Source organism: Capra hircus, chromosome 3, assembly GCF_001704415.2.
Source record: "Capra hircus breed San Clemente chromosome 3, ASM170441v1, whole genome shotgun sequence".
Lineage (NCBI taxonomy): Eukaryota > Metazoa > Chordata > Mammalia > Artiodactyla > Bovidae > Capra > Capra hircus.
In genome coordinates, this window is record NC_030810.1 from 19,334,243 (window position 1) to 19,351,204 (window position 16,962).

At 52.8% G+C, this 16,962-nt stretch overlaps 1 protein-coding gene across 5 annotated transcripts in view; it reads left to right on the forward strand.

Annotated features, from left to right (window-relative positions):
• Positions 1-16,962, forward strand: part of RNF220 (ring finger protein 220) — a 262,206-nt gene that overhangs the window by 200,023 nt on the left and 45,221 nt on the right. The gene's annotated exons all lie outside the window — the stretch shown is intronic.

The window sequence follows — 16,962 nt, forward strand, 5'->3', positions numbered from 1 at the left end:
CAGGGTCTTTTCCGATGAGTCAGCTCTTCACATCAGGTGGCCAAAGTACTGGAGCTTGCACATGGTGATTACCTGGAGAATCTTTGCTCAGTGTATTCATTGAATCAGTTTGCTCTGGGTTTAGGGAGGCTAGAGGATCAGAACAATAGTCATTTTATAGATAGAAATGAAGGGGAGGAAAGTAAGCCATTTTGAAGAGAAGATAATTATTTCCACTTACAGAGTATTTCATTTGCGGGGAGAGCAGATCCTCCACAAAGATACCTCCTTTGTGCAATTGACAATTCAAATGGAGTTTAGGATAGACATCTAATTGGAGGCACATCTGGGAGGGGAAATTGAAATCCTCAAGCGTGAGAAGATAGATTCTCCCAGAGCAAAGAGCACAGGAGTGAGCTTCAAGTCAGAGGACCTAGGAAGAGGTGACAAGGTCCTGGAGTCAGGTCTGCTGAAGAGGAGGGAGGGATAGGGCGAGGACGGAGCAGGAGCCTTGAGGAAGAGCCAAGGATGCTGTGAGAAGGCGCCCACGAGGCCCCTTATTCCAAGGGGAAGATGAGAAGACAGAAATTAGAGAGGGAAAAAGGTCAAGGGAAGGCCTGGTCTTTTTTTTTTTTTTTTTTTTAAATTTTGGCTGCCCTGGGTCTTCCTTGCAGATGTGGGTTCTTTGTTGAGGGCACAGGCTTTCTCTAGTTGCAGTACAGTCTTCTCTCATTGCAGAGCACAGACTCTAGAGCGCGCAGGCTAAGCAGTTGTGCCAAGCGGGCTCTCTAGTTGTGGAGCATGGGTTCCACAGTTGGCCCATGGTGTGTAGGATCTTAGTTCCCCAACCAGGGATCAAACCTGCGTCCCCTGCATTGGAAGGCAGATTCTCAACCACTGGACCATTAAGGAAGTCCCTGGCTGGCTACTTTAAGAGAGAAGTTACACAAGAGTTTGAAAAGAGGAGAAAAATCTAGCTAGGGACAACACACAAGAGCCAAAGAGGCAGATGTGAGGGTGAAGTCCCTGCTGAAGACTGAGGGATGGCTCTCGAGGACAGGAGGCGCTGGGAGAAAAGGCAGAGACTCTGAGGCCTGCTAGATGGAAGGAGCCAAGTAGAGGCAAATGGCATTTGAGCTGAAGAGGAGTTGGGGGAGGGAGGATTCCTTGTACATGGACATCTCAGTGACAGAGGCAATAATGATAATAAAAACAGTTCATGGACTAGCTAAACTTGAGAGGTACAAATTGAAATGCTCATCCCCTCCAATCTCTACCAACTACACCCTGTCAAATACCCTTTCTTGGATGGGTGGTTGAAACTTGAACAATATGGGCAAATTCTCCCACTATTTCCGAATTACTTCTGGTTTTAAAAAGTTTATGTAGTGTGACATCCCAATCTCATATCTGGGTTAAGCCGTTCCTCTCCTGGTTTTTTATTCCCCCTTCTAATATCCTCTGGAATATTCCCTCTTCCTCTGAACCAGCCTCCAGCTCCTCTGATGGGAAAGAGGGAGAGGGGATGAGCTGGCCTCTTTGACCCCACCCCAGGCTGCTGCAGCCCAGCTCTCCCATGGAATCACTATTTCCCTAGCTAGCAGTTTGGGGTGTGAGGTTCTCTGTCCAGCTTGTAGGTACTCTTGTGGGTACAAATGCTCAGATCACATAACCTGCCTGAGCCTTAGTGTGCTTCCTCTCCTATAAAATGAGTAACACCAGCTCCGACCTTACGGGATCAACGTTAAGGATTAGACAAATGCTTGTAAAGCATCTTATGTACAGCACTTGCTCCACAAAGGGAACTCGCGTTGCCGGATGCATGAGGCAGAGAGCTCTGGGGCATGGGAGTGCACACGTGTCTCTGTCAAAATGTGTGTGTGTGTACCTGCGTGTGCAAAGGAGAGTTATGTGTGGGATGGGAATGGGGCACCCTTGTGAGTCAGCTATTGTGTGTGTCATTGCCTACAGCTGACCCTAGGGCTATAAATCCTGCCTCTATTCCTGCTAAAGTGAACACTTTATAACCCAAGGTCAGGCCCATGAATCATAAGCGGGGCTGGCAGGAAGCAATCAGACTGGGCTGGGTGGGGCCAGGCCAGGGTGGGGAGCTGGGCTGGAGGAGTGCCCAGTAACAGGACCACTTGGAGAGGAGCCCTGGGCATAGCCTGCAATCCCAGGCCTCAGTGAGCCTGGCTGATCTCAGCAGGGTTGCAATTTCCCTGGAGCCTCCGCTGCCAGGGGGCCCTTCTCTATTGATAGCAATGCTCACTCCCAGGATTGGCCTCTCCAGTATCCTGGGCCCCACACTTCAGGCTCACCTGAAGCTGGAAGATGCAGGGCCCAAGCCCAGGGCTCCAAGCCTGGTGAATGTGGCACGTCCGGCCCTTTGGGCCAGATGCTTTTATTTCTTCTTTTCCTTTCCAATCTGTCTTGGGGAAAGTGGCCCCAGTAAGGCAGCTCTTTCACTCTGAAACCTTTTTATGACTCCAGCCATAATTAACTGGAGTAATAAAATTTTTCAAATCCAAATAGATATAATTAACATTTAATGCCCCTGGTTGGTGCTGGTGGCTGGGCCCATTAAGAGCGCAGTATTGATTGAGAAGGTGAGCCAGCTGGGCCTGCTGCTGGGCCAGGGGGCAGAGGTGGCTGAAGCCTAGGGCTGCCTATGGGCCGGGCCCCAGCCCAGGTGTGAAGAGGGTGGCAGGTGGCATTCTCCATCCCTGCCTTGGGGACCAGAGTGTGAAGAGTAGAGGGGTTCCATGGAGTCACCTCTGCCACCCATCTTCCATGGCTCTCCCACCTTCAGACCCTGTGATCTCAGGCCTCCCTCGCCACCATGCACTTCTCTACCAGCCCTCACACTGCCTTTCCTGTGCCTGAGGCTGCTTCCTCTCCCAGAATGCATCAGGCGAGGACAAAGCCATGTCTTCTCCCCGAAGAGTCCCCTGACTTCAGACATGCCTCTTCCCACCATTTCTCCTTTCTGACATCCTGCCGGGCTGCCTGCTTCAAGTTAACTCTAAACCCAGGAAAGAATCCTTTCCTGGCTCTACAACATGACTTCCATATCCCTACCTCCAACCAAACGACACATTCCCCAAAGCTGGAGAGTGGAACCGTGAGAGGAGCATTCATTCAAATCGCAGCCCTTCCATTTCCCTGCTGTGTGACCTTGGACAAGTCATCAAGCTTCTCTGAGCCCCAGTGTGCTTATCTGTGAAATACAGATAACAAGAATATCCACCTCCTAAAGGTGTAGGTCTGTCAACCTTCATCTCACTTATATTTCCCCAGAGTCACTGATGGAAGGATTGCTGTCTCCTCTTTTCTGACACAGGTTTAAGGAAGAAATGTTAAAAGCAACATCCACACTGGGAACTGCAAAGAACAAGTTGATTCTAAGATCAGACCCCTCACTCAGGGGGCTTCTGGTCTGGTGGGAGTACAGTGCAGGGAAAAGGGGTGTCCACAGTCAGTTGGTTTAAGTTAAGGCTGCAAGGATAGGTGGGCAGGCTGCGCACCCTGGTGCAAGTTGGGAGGCAGAATGCTGTAGGAAAAGTGGGTGAAGGTCATGGGCCCAAGGCAAAACCGGATATGAGAACAGAGTTGAACAAAGCATAATGGGGCAGACGTGTGTGGCTATGTGGCCATGAGGGTGCTGGCCCCCACAGTAGGGCACGGTTCTCAGAAAATACATTCTCTGGGAAGCCCTGAGCTGGGAAGCAGGCACCTGGTGCCAGGACCCTTAGGCAGTGGATGACATCCCACGCTTCACATCCGGAGGGCCAGCCCCCCCAGGCAATCACCCATACATGCCCTGGGTGGGGTGAGCAGCCCAGGGCCTGCTGGGCAAGGAGTCTAGGTAGGGACTGAGTCCCTCCCTCTGTCCGTCTTTGCTCCCCCGACACCCCTGCTCCCACGCTTACCATCCTCTGCTCTCCGTGAAGTTGTGTATCCCCCATCCTTCAGGTCCTGCCTCTCAAATGCCTCATCCCAACCTTTAGTGGAACACCTAGGAGCCCTACTTTTTTTCGGTGTTCACCCAACCCTATGGGGCCTTCCACCATGACCCAGAAGAATTATGGCTTTAGGCCAGATCTTGCATTGAACTTGAACTTGAGTGAGTCTCTGCTTTCTCCACCAGGCCCCTCCGGAAGGCTTGCTCCCAGCAGACCCAGGGCCATACTCAGCAGACCCAGTCACCAACTCTGTTCTTGCAGCCCAACCCCTTTCCCAGTACTGCTAGCTCAGGAGGCCGTGGGGAGAGGATACTGCTGACCCCAGAGGCAGAGAATAGGAAGGCTGGGACCAGCATTAGCCACCCTCCCTGCTCAGTCATTCAACTGACATCATTCACTGTGCCAGGCCTGTTGAGAAAGTAGACCAGTGAGGTGTAACTGCAGTGTGACAAGGGAGGCTGGAGGCTGTGGGGACATGGAGTCCAAAGGTTCGCACAGCACTGCTTCTAGAAGAGCTCACCTTGAAGCTGAACTCTGAAAGGAGGTTTACCAGGCAGAGGGAACAACATGTGTAAAACCAAAAGGGGAGAGAAAATGGCCCGCTTTGAGAACAGAAAGAACTCTGTGTGGCCAGAGCGTCGGTGTGCCAGTGAGACTCGGCGCGGTGGGGCTGGCCGGACATGCAGTGGTCTCTACCAGAGCGCCCCGCAGGCCTGGCTGGGAACTGGGCTCTTCAGCTCCCCGCTCCATGGCATGCTGGCGGTGGGGCTTCCTGTATCTCGCTTGACGCCTCTGAGTCTCGGTTTCCCTGTCAGTGAAATGGGAGTAATAATTCCAGCTCCCTCACTGGAGCACGAGGCTCAGGCTGCTTCGTGCTGGGCCAGGCCTGGCTCTCAGCGTGGTGACAGACACGGCCAAGACATGGCCTTCCACAAAGGACTGTTCTTGTCACCAGCCTCTGTTCCCTGTGCAAGCACTGAGAGGGGCCAATAATATGGAGGGGTCTGTAAGTCCTCCCAGCTCTCACAAGGCAAGGCCGTGTCACCCCTGCTGCACCCTTAGCCCCTGAAAGTAAAGTGAAAGTGAAAGTGAAGTCGCTCAGTCGTGTTCGACTCTGCGATCCCATGGACTGTAGGCTTCTCCGTCCATGGGATTTTTCCAGGCAAGAATACTGGAGTGGGTTGCCATTTCCTTCTCCAGGGGATCTTCCCAACTCAGGGATCGAACCCAGGTCTGCCACATTGTAAGCAGACGCTTTTACTGTCTGAGCCACCAGGGAAGTCACCTTAGCCCCTAATGCCTACAGAATGAAGGCCCAGGGAAACCACCAATGACCTTTATCTCCCAGACCTCCATATTCCCTCCATTCTCCTTCTACTCCAGCCACACACACTGGCCCTGCTGGGCTGTCTCTCAGCCTCTGTCTTGGTCATGGTTCCACCCTTCCTTCTCTTGCCATCCCACACTCCAGACCTCCAGCGCCCCCTCCTCCAGGAAGCCCTCCCCTCCTCCACGCCATGACCGCACTCTCCTCCTTAGCTGTTCTCCCTTCAGCCTCTTCTGTGCCCAGCCTCAGAGCTGTGGAGGCAGAGCCGCACTTCTCACCACAACCCCCAGAGCACTGGCTCCCAAACATTTAAAAATGAAAGGAAAGAAAGAGAAAGGAAGGGACAGACCAATGGACAGAAGGAAAGAGGGCAGAGGGCAGACTCTCCCTGGAGCATCCCAGCCTGAGCCGAGGCAGTGTTCACCCAGGTCCTCCCTCAGCCCCGCTCCACAATCAGAACCGACAACTGTCACATGGAGCCCTGGCCTGTGACTTTTTGCAGGGCGTGCTGGTGGTGGCAGGGCTCAGCAGCCTGTGGCGTGGCTGGTAACAGGCTGTGCCTGCCTAGGCCGCCCAGCTGCCCTGCTGTCTCTGGCCCTTTTTGCACAGAACCTCCAGCCCAACCCCCATGCAGCTGCCTCCTTCGTGACACTGGCCTGTGTTGTCCTGATGACCACTGACCACTATTCCTGGGGGAGAGCCAGGCCTGCACAGAAGGAGGGGCTCTAGAACCTCCCAAGGCTCCCAGGTGTTCAGCCTCATCCCCGGGCACTCCCATGCCCGCAGATGCTCCCAGGCAGGGCAGGAAGACACACCGAGACCTGCCAGTCTCTGGGCTTCAGGCTCTGCCCACTCGTCTCATTCACGTGTTAAAGCAACCTGGGGGGCCTGTGTTATCATCCTCAGTCTCTAGGAATGAGGAAATGAAGATTCAGATCAAGGTACCAAAGTGTGCACGCGCGGCCACTAGCGTCAGCTGGGTTTCAAGACCAGCTCTGCCTGATCCTGGTCCCAGAACTCACGTGCCACCTTCCCAGCCTCCTTCCTCACTCTCGCTGCCCAGCTTCAGCCCAGCCCTGGCCCTGGGGTTCTCCCTACGACTGAGCCACCAGGACAGAGGCAGAGAGCGCAGGTACAGGGGGATGCCCATGTGAAAAGAGATGAGGAGGCCACAGGTGTGAGGGGAGAGGAGGTGTTTCTGGTGGGGGCACTGGGTCCAGAGCTGCCGTGGTAAGCGTCCTTTGGCTGTCCCTCCGGGTCACGGAAGCCCAGAAGGAACCCACAAAACAGACTCAGGAACAGAGCCTACCCAGTCTCCTCCCCCTCTGCAGACCCTCACATCCATTCCCACAGTTCAACAAAGGGAGGCGAGCCCCTTTCCCTATTCCTTCCCATGCGTTAGCCCTAGCAGCCGGCAGGGGACCATTGGATCTACCGTCTTGCCTGGTCAGTTTTTGCCTCCTGAGCAGTAAAGAAGCCACTGGCCAATGCAGGAGATATAAGAGACGCAGGTTCAATCCCTGGATTGGGAAGATCCTCTGGAGAAGGGCATCGCAACCCACTCCAGTATTCTTGCCTGGAGAATCCCATGGACAGAGGAGCCTGGCAGGCTACTGTCCATGGGGTCGCAAAGAGATACGACTGAAGCGCACACACATGGATGACTTTGGCCAGATGTTTTTAGTGTAGTCAACAGAACACAGCACTGGACTATAGGAACCAAAAGTTTCACTTTTAAGCTTACTAGCAACAGACAAATACTTTTACCTTTCCCTGTCTCAAGGACTCCGCACTTTCGCTGCCAGGAGTCCAGGTGGATCCCTGGTTGGGGAACTAAGAACTCATAAGCCTGGCAGCACAGCTTTAAAAAAACAAAATTGCATTCCTACTTTAAAAATCACAACATGTCAGACTTGAAAGGGGTAAACTCTTTGATCCATGTCAGATAACTACCACCCCTTCAAGAACCCGCTTCTGGAGTACCCAGGAGGGCCCAAGCGTAGATGGGGCCTGGGGAGAGGAAAGTTCCTTAAAGAAACCTTGATTTAGAAGAAAAGCCCTAGATGGTGCTTTGTCTGCCTACCCCACCACTCACCACTCTCTTCATTTCACCCCATACACTCACACGCACACATACACACATCCTCCCTGTTCACCTGCAGTCGGGGCTGGGCTAGTGCAAGAAGGTCCTCCCTACCTACTCTACATCCAGGAAGTGGAGTCCTTAGAGCAGAAGACATGGAGTAAAACACGTTTCCCCAGCAGCAAGGGGCCTTCCAGGGAGAGTGAGGGATGTCTGTTCTCAAATGGACTGCTGAGTTGCTTTTCCTCTCTGCCTAGGGCACATGCCTGAGCATTGCTGAGGCCTGAACGAGCTTGATGGAGGCGTATGTCCCCAGATCCTAATGCCACGCTGACCTGGCTCAGGCCAGTATCTAGAGGAAAGTACAGCAGAGGACCTGGAGGTCATCAGAGAGGCCAAGAGGACATTCAGTCTTGGGACAAGACTGAAGCAAGGGATAGCATAAGTGCTGGACTTCAGGGGGCACAAGAACTGGGCTGAGGCTGACAGTGAGATTTAGCTCTGAAGGTGGGAACTGGGGTGATGTGGGGGAATTAGGAATGATTCCAATTTAGACTGAAGTTTAGGATTTGAGCTCAGTTGACTCAGAGGATTGGGCTTAAGTTTTGTTTCAGAGTTTCCCTAGAAACCTACTTCATGCCATCCAGCTGAACCCATCATCCAAAAAAAGCAGGGGGATCCTAATAGTCACCTTTGGCCTCTGGTCTGGGAGCTTTGGCCACCTGATGCGAAGAGATGACTCATTGGAAAAGACCCTGATGCTGGGAAAATTGAAGGCAGGAGGAGTAAGGGGCAACAGAGGATGAGGTGGTTGGATGGCATCACCGACCCAATGGACACGAGTTTGAGCAAACTCCAGGAGATGGTGGAGGACAGGAAAGCCTGGCATGCTGCAGTCCATGGGGTCACAAAGAGTTGGACATGACTTAGCAACTGAACAACTGGGAGCTTTACTGAGGAAATAGGAATGAGGGTGAGCATTGGCCTTGGAAAGGAGCAGAGTCAGTATCCCCTGACTAGGGAGCCAGGGAGATTAGGATCTTCCTCCTTAAAGGGTGGTCCACAGGTTAGTAGCATCAGCTTCACCACCTCTGTAGAAATGCAAAATCCTGGGACAGGCTCCAGAGATATGGAATGAGAATTTACATTTTAACATGAACTCCCAAGTGTTCCACAGACACCTTCCAGTTTGAGAAGCAGTGGGGAAGCTTTCCTAGGAGGAAGGCCTGAGGTAGGGGTGGGAAAAGTCAAAGGATCCCCGACCCCTAGGCTTGTTCCAGAGCCCCCTGCCTGACACCCCCTCCCAGCGCTGGAGCCACAGCGACACCTACTGGCCATGGGCATCTAGGCCACCCCCTCCAGGACATCTGGGCCCTATGGTCCTGCCCTGCCTGGCCTCCACCCTGAAGTTCTAGGGGTCTGGCTTCCCCAGCAAGTCTGGAGCAGGCGTAGGATGAGCCAGGGCCTCAGGGCGGAGCAGAGCTGTGTATAGGTGGGGTTCTGGGGCCTGCAGGTGAAGAAGGCAGTACAGGCGCGTAGGTGTCCTCAGGCATACAGATCTCAGATCACATCACAGCCTTGGCATTCTCCCCACACTCAATAACACAGAACATGTTTGTCTGCTCTCTTAGGTCTTCAACCAAAAGGGATAGGGTTCCACCCCAGTCAGCATCCTCTGATGCCCCGGAGGAACTTGAACCTATGTCTAAAGGACTCTTCCTAGAAGCAGGCTGTTAGGAGCCACAGTTGAACAGCAGCTCAGAAAAGGGGCATTGCTGGACTATTTCTGGTCCAGGGTTGTGGGTACTGGAGGAGACTCACACAACAGAATTCTAGGTCAAAGTGGGAGACGAGCGCCAAAGGGCAGAGGAGTAAGAGGATAGGGAAGGAAGCCGACCCACCTCCAGGACAGGGCTCAGCTAACGGCCCAGGGGACCAGGACAGGGCTCAGCTAACGGCCCAGGGGACCAGGCTGGTTCAGAGGGCCCCCTCTGGGGGCCAGGGCCAGCAGGGTCGAGGAAGGGGCCTCCTTCTGGGCAGTAGTCATCCCCACCCCCATCATTCCCAGGCCTGTCATTGTTGGACCGCCCCACTCCAGTCTGCTCTCAGCTCTGAGAAGGGGTTTGCCTGAGAACTAAATGATTGTGATTACCCACCAGTGTCTGCATTAGTGGTGATTAGTTAAAACATCAGAGTCTAAACAGTCAATTGGTTCTAATAATTAATACTATGGCTCAGCTGTGATTGAGAGAGGGCAATGGGGAGCGAGAGAGAGAGAGAAGAGAGATGGAAAGAGAGGAGAGAGGGAGACAGGATTGGCAGAAGAGCCTCAGCTCTTTAACTACCATTTTTTGACCCCCTCCTGCCAGGTATGGTGCCAGGACACACCTGGCTCCTAATTCTGTGTGCTCACAAGATTTTTTAAATAAATTACATCACTGAGTATCATAAACACTCTATTAGTCTCCGTTTCACAGGTAAGAAAAAGGCACAGAAAGGTAAAAGCTAGTAGATGCTCATTAACAACTTGGTGAATGAACAGATAAATAAATGCATGAATTACCCCAAACTGAAATCCAAACCCAGTTGAGCCTGACTCCAAGAAGTCTGAGGGGAAGGTGTATGGAGGGGAGAATTTGCGGAGACAAAAGAAAGAAGAAAACGTACAACCACTCTTCTCTCTCCCACCGTCTCTCTCCTTAGAAACACATTTCCTCCCGCACACATATTCCTCTCTGTCTCATGACAGAGGCACACCCCTCTGTCTCACTCCCACTCTCATAGAAACTGCCATCATTCACCCCCTCCCTACACCTCCCTCTCTCCGTGTGCCCTCGTCCCATGCATACTGGCCCCCGTCATAAGCACTCAGAGAGTGCTTGGGAACTGAAATGAACGTGTGTGCTGTGCCTAGTCTCTCAGTCAAGTCCAGCTCTTTGTGACCCCATGGACTGTAGCCCAAGAGGCTCCTCTGTTCACTGGGGATTCTTCAGGCAAGAATACTGGAGTGGGTTGCCACGGCCTCCTCTAGGGGATCTTCCCAACCCAGGGATCGAATCCAGGCCTCCCACATTGCAGGTGGATTCTTTACCGTCTGAGCCACCAGAGAAGCCCAGATAATAAACATCCCCACCCCTTTCTCTCTCCCTCACACACCCTCCCACCCTCTGTCCTCTTCCAGGAGTCAGGCCCAGAGGTTTCCGGCTGGGCTCTCTCTGGCAAAGTTTGTTTTGAACTGTCCTCAGATCTAGAAGGACCACAGGGGCTGCCCTGCCTGGCTGGGGCGGGGGCTCTAGCCCAGTCTCCTTAGTTATCCTGGAGCAGGCTCAGCCCCTCCCCACCCCCTCCCCAGGTCACGCACAGCGGCAGAGCGGCCAGCGAGCAGGATGGCTGTGTGTGCATTGCTATTAATCACCCCTCCTGGTCCGCTAACGAGGCTAATGCGGTAAGTGACAATAGCCCATCTTGGTTCCTGATTTAGGGGCTCAGGACGGAAGCTGGGCTCCTGGGAGTGAAGACGTGAATTCTCCACGACACTAAACCTTCAAATAAATCTCCTCCAGTCAGAGAAGCCCAGGGCACTAAATCCCACGCGCCGGTAATTGAAACCCTTAGAGCTTTCTTGGGTAGGGAAATTGCTGAGAGAGAGGGAGCAGCAGGGTTCCGGGTCGGGTGGTGGGCCAGCACAGGGGCTGCAGAGGACTCCGTGATGGGGAAGCACCAGGTATCTGCCTGTCCCAGTGGGGGTGTCTGTCTGTCGGTATTTCTAGACATGGGATTTCACCGGCTGGCTGGTTTGTGTAGCTACTGCCTACCCTCTTCCCACTAAGTCTACGAACACTTGGTATTTTTCTGGGACAGCAGTTATGGAGCCTCTGCCTTCTGAAACCCTTGCAGCCTCTACTTCTCTTTGGCCATGAAGCCAGGCTTTATTTAAGCAGAAAGAATCTTCAACATTACCTCGATTGCCTTCCTTCCCCTCTTTCATCCTCTCTCACCCCCACCACCCCATCTTTTCCTCCCCTCCGGACATTCCCCTGCTGTCCCTTCAAGTCCTCCTGCATTAACTTAGTCATTGAATCATTCAACAGTCGTTACCACTCTGTACCAGACCCTCTTCAGGGTCCTGAGTGTGCCAGGATGTCAGAAAACTTCCCTGCCCTCAAAAAGCTCAAGGTCTACCAGGGGAGACGGATGAATAAACAGACAGTTGCAATATTATCCGATGTGTGCCCTAATAGAGGTGTTCAGTTCAGTTCAGTCGCTCAGTCGTGTCCGACTCTTTGTGACCCCGTGAACTGCAGCACTCCAGGCCTCCCTGTCCATCACCAACTCCCAGAGTTTACCCATACTCGTGTCCATTGAGTCGGTGATGCCATCCAACCATCTCATCCTCTGTCGTCCCCGTGCCCTCCCGCCCCCAATCTTTCCCAGTATCAGGGTCTTTTCAAATGAGTCAGCTCTTCGCTGACCAAAGTGAAGTGACCAGGTGGCCAAAGTATTGGAGTTTGAGCTTCAACATCAGTCCTTCCAATGAACACCCAGGACTGATCTCCTTTAGGATGGACTGGTTGGATCTCCTTGCAGTCCAAGGGACTCTCAAGAGTCTCCTCCAACACCACAGTTCAAAAGCATCAATTATTTGGTGCTCAGCTTTCTTTATAGTTCAACTCTCAGTAGAGGTGTAGACATATAAGAAATATAGCATGAAGAAGAGGAGTTCCCTGTCAGCGCAAGCTTCCGAAAGGACGTATTGTCTGAGTGTGATCTTAATAGGAGTTACAAGTTGCCCGTGCGGAGACGGATGTTGTGGGCATTATTGGCAGTGAGAATAAGTGGAGAGCTAGGTCTTGCCCAGCCATAGCACACAGCATTGCTGGAGGGGATATGAGACTGGAGAGAGACTGTCTGATAAGGAGTTCAGGATTTATGCTGTGGGCTTTGAGAGCCACGGAAGGATCTTAAGTAGCTGAATGATAGGATCTGATTTGTGTTTTAGGAATATCCTTCCAGCTGTAGAGATAGAAATGGATTAGAGGGGAGAGAGATGCATTAGGAAATATAAGAGTAGACTGGAGATGATGATGTCTGAACGAGGGCAACGGAGAAAAGAAGATGGTTTGAGGGCACTCAGGAGGTGAAAACAGCTACGATGCTGATTTATTGGATGTAGGAGCCTGAGTCAAGGGTAAGAGTCTAGACTGCCGACTGAGGGAGTTCGGTGGGTAGTGGTGCCATACCCTGAAATTGAAAAAGCAGGAGGAGAGCGGGTCTAGAGGAAGATCAGTCTCGTTTCAGGCACGTGGAGGCTGAAGAGCCTGTGGGACATCCAAGTAGAGAACCTGGTCCACAGTGATATGTACAGGTCAGGACTGGAGGTACGAACGGCGGAAACGGAGCCACAGTAGCGATCATGCAGAGTACAGGGAGAGAAGCAGATGATGGTGAGGATGATAGCTAATGTCAGGGGAAGGAGAGTGGTGGAGAGCATGGGCTCCACTGTGGCCCTGCCTGAGTGGGAAGTCCAGCACCACCACTCACCAGGCACCCATGGCAAGTTACAGAACTTCTTACACCTCTGTGTCCTCATTTATAAAAGGAAGGGAAGGGAGGAATACTACAGTGCTTGGCACGGAGTAAGCATTTGATCAGTGTTATCACTTCCCTCCCTCCTCATCCATTCAACTCCTACTTATCCATCACATCTCAGCTTGTGTCAGTTCCTCCGAGAAACCTTTCTGGATTCCTCTGAGCAGGGCAAATCTCCATGTTATAGGCAGGACTCTGGTCACCTCTCTTTGACACAACTTCCATGTTACAGTATTTGTATAATTAGTTTATTGCATGCTTCCTGCTTGCAAGCTCCATAAAGACAGATTTCATGGTTTCCTTAGACCTTGGTGTAATGCCTAACACATGGAAGACAATACATGTTTATCAAATTAATGAATGGATATAGCTGCAGTTCCATCATATTTGGCAAATTATAACCATCGAGGATTTATCTGACTGAGAACAGATTGATTGAGAGTAGGGTGGTAGGGGTGAAAATCAGACTGCCATGAGTTCAGAAGTGTTTGGGAGAGAAAGGAGTGTCGGAGCATCTTTGGTGAAAAGGAAAGTGGAAAGAAAGGGCATTAGCTACAAGAGACCATATGGAAGAGATGGGAGGATGCTGTTGATATTGTTGTAATGGGGGAGACAGGGTGTATGTGCTGATGGAGGGAAGCATGAGAAGGGACGGGGGAGGATGCAGGAGAGAAAGGAGAACAGGACAGCTTCCCCAGGGAATGGGATTCTCAGTCCAGGAAAAGAGATTAGGCAAAAACAGGAGGGTGAATACCTCTTGCACTGAAACTGAAAGGAAATAAAGAAGTGCATTTGGGGTCTGGAAGTTGAGAGAATTCATGCCTAAGGACTTCAAATTTCTAGGTGAAATAGGCAGTAAGACCACCTAGTAAGACAGAGGGACAGAAGGTGGGGAGGGGGACTCAAAATAATAAAAACATTATTGGATTGTCTCTGTGGAAAAGGAGAGACAGAGCTGACCAAGGGCATGGAAAAGGATTGCTTAGCAGTGCTGAGATTGGAAGCTGTGAATTTTTATTGGCACATCTCTGCGTGGTTTTGTGATTCTCCCCAGCTGCGTTTAGCCGCCTGTGTGTCTGAGGCAGAGAGGAGAATAGCTGGGTTGTGGAGAAGGCAGAGGCAACAAGGAGGTTGAGTACGTTGGCAAGAGGGTGTTGAAGTGACGCACCCTGGGGTCCAGGCTAGAAGCCATGAGTAAGTGGTCTGGGGAGATAAGAGGAGGAGAGAGAGGGTCCAAGGCCATGAGAGGGCTGGGGGCGAGGGAGTTCTTTCACAGAACAATTTTGGTTGTTGGCAAGGTCCTCCAGGAGGATGTGGAATACAGGAAAAAACAACAGGAGCTGATAAGATCAGGGCAGGTGTCACCTGGGTGACAGGTGAGTGTCCAAGTCCTAGGCAGATATGGAGAAGGCGGATAAGAGCGATGAGGGGTGCAGGGTGGTACTTGCCCTCAGGGTCCACTGGGTGGAGAAGCAGTGGTCTGAAAGCAGCAGTGGGCACTAAGCGAGACACTGACCCCACCTCCTGGCCTGAGGAACCTGGAGTTGGAGAGGACACAGGGAAGTGATGTCACCAGGGAATATAAGTGATGTTTCCAGGAAAGAGAAGAGAGGAAGTAAAGGGAGCATCTAGGGAGCAAGGATGCAGAGGAGTTTACTGCCAAGGTACTAGGTCCCAGAGGGCATGGTAGGAACATCGTCAAGAGCCTGCTCTGCCCCCTCTCTTCCCAGCATCTCTCCTAGGACCCTCTGCATCCCTCGCCCATCTCCCTGACTTGACATCACCCCTCTGGCACCATCCACTCCGCAGTCCATGTCCTGCCCATCTGTTCTCCCATCCCATCCTCGAATCCTTCCCTCCTCTTCCCACACCTCCTCCCCAGTTCTCTCCTCCCCAAACCCTCCTCCTGCCCTGCCCCACCCCAGCCGGCCTGAGTGAGCAGGAACCCCTGCACCTTCATTTCTCAGGTCACTGCTTGGCTAATGGGCTATTAATTTGCTCAATCGTCCCCTGTGAGGCAAACTCAATTTCTGCCAGCCAGTCGTCCCTCCCTGTCGACAGTGTGATTGATTGGAGGAACAGCTGTCACCGCCCGGCTGCCCGCTCCCTGCCTCTTCCGCGCAAGTCCGCGCCACCCCTCCTCCTCGGGCCGCCGCCCCGCGCCCACAGAGGCAGCGCACCCCTGCCACCTGCCCAAGGATCTGTCGCCAGCAATGAAAAATGACAGAAATATTTAAGGACAAATAAGGTTTCCCAACGCAATTGAAAATGATTACAGGCAGCTACAGATGGGGCCAATCTGATGCGCAGCAGCAAATCAAATCGAATTTCCTTATCGGCGTATTATTTTAGGCGTTATCTGGCACGTTGATGCAGTTATCAATTCAATTTCAGCCGCCGGTCCGCTGTTTACTGTCTCGCCTTTGCTGGGAAAAGGTAAACATGCTCAGCCCAGCAAATTAATTTCTGGCCGAAGACAGAGGCTGCAAAGGACTGCTCCGCAGGCCCCGCGGCCCCCACCGTGGCCCTGGGCTGCAGTGGGCCAGGCTGACTGGACTGCGGGGGCAGGCCAGAGTTTGCCCAGGGAGCAGAAGCCCCGCTGCTGCTTGCCCGCGCCTGGCCCCAACCCCAAGCAGGATTCAAGGCTCCTAGGAGGCTGAGGTGACCGCTGTTGGCTCTGCGGCTGCTGCCAGGGAGAGGTGAAGGTCTCCCATTAATTTCCAGCTAAAAATGACAAATTCATCTTGGACGACAATTAAATGAAGTCAGTAATTGATGCTAATTGATCTCCAGATGCGAGGGCTCCCCTCAGCCTTAGCAGCACGTGGCTGTCTTGCTCACTCTGCCCACCCCAGCCCTTCTCCTCTACTTCTCTTCCTCTCTTGGCCCTTGCATACCTCCACCCCGCCCCCACCAGGGCTCTGGGTCTCTGCACCCCGCAGGTCTGTAGGAGACAGCTGGCCGGGGCTAGGCTAGCAGGCAGTGCCCGAGGCCAAGCAGCTGGCCCGCTGCCTGTCCCACCCTGCAGGCACTTGTAATCAGTGCCCCAACTTCCCCCCGTGAGCTGAGAAAGCAGGTAACACTGGCCTCCTTGGCGGTTCAGGATTTACTGCCCACAGCTGCGGAGGTTCCCACTTCATTTTTATAAGCCCATAGTCAGAGCCAGCAGGGGGTAAAGCACACTTGGATTTACTTTGCTTTACACAGTCCAGTCCTAACATTTTGGCTTCATGGCAAGGAAGACGCTGGAGGGGAGTAAAGCGTGTGGACATGCCAGGGAGTGTCGGGTGGACTCAGTCTACGCTTGCATGTATGCCTGTGCTCACGTGCATTTGTCTAGATGGGAACAAATACCCACACTTGTCTGAGCACCTGGGTGTGCCAGTGCTCACGCGCGCATGTGTGTGTCCAGACATTTGAGAGGATATTTGTGCATGTCCATATGTGGATGTTTTCCTGAACTGGGCCCTTTTCTGCAGTTTATAATAAAGCCTAATCCCAGGGAACTCTGGGAGGCCCACCTGCCCCACCCACCACAGGCCTGGCCCAGCACAGGGCACTGTCTGGAAGTGATTAGCTAAGGGACAAGGGGAAGTTAGCTAAGAGGAGAGAGGCTGCAGTTGTGTCTGGGGCAGCCAAGTTCAGCGGTATGAAATAGCTGTGACCCTTGAAGCCCCGACAGCCTCTAAACAGGCTGGCTGGTGCTCTTGGCTGAAGCAAAGGCTCATGGGGTCAAGGGTTTAGGGTCCATGCCCGACTAGTGAGCTTGACTGTGCCTTGGCCCACAGTCCTTAGCTCCAGCTCCAGCCCACATGTGAGCCTCAACTACCCACAGGCTGACCTCCACCTGGCTGTCTTGCAGATGTTGGCTACTGGCCCCCCAAGAGCCATGCCCCCGCCATTGCTATAGACAGTAAATAGTATCCATCACAATAGGGGTCAGGGCATCAGCGAGGCTCCAGTTTTACAAGAACCTGGAGCTGGCAGGAGGCCATATGGAGCGGGCAATACCAATCTGG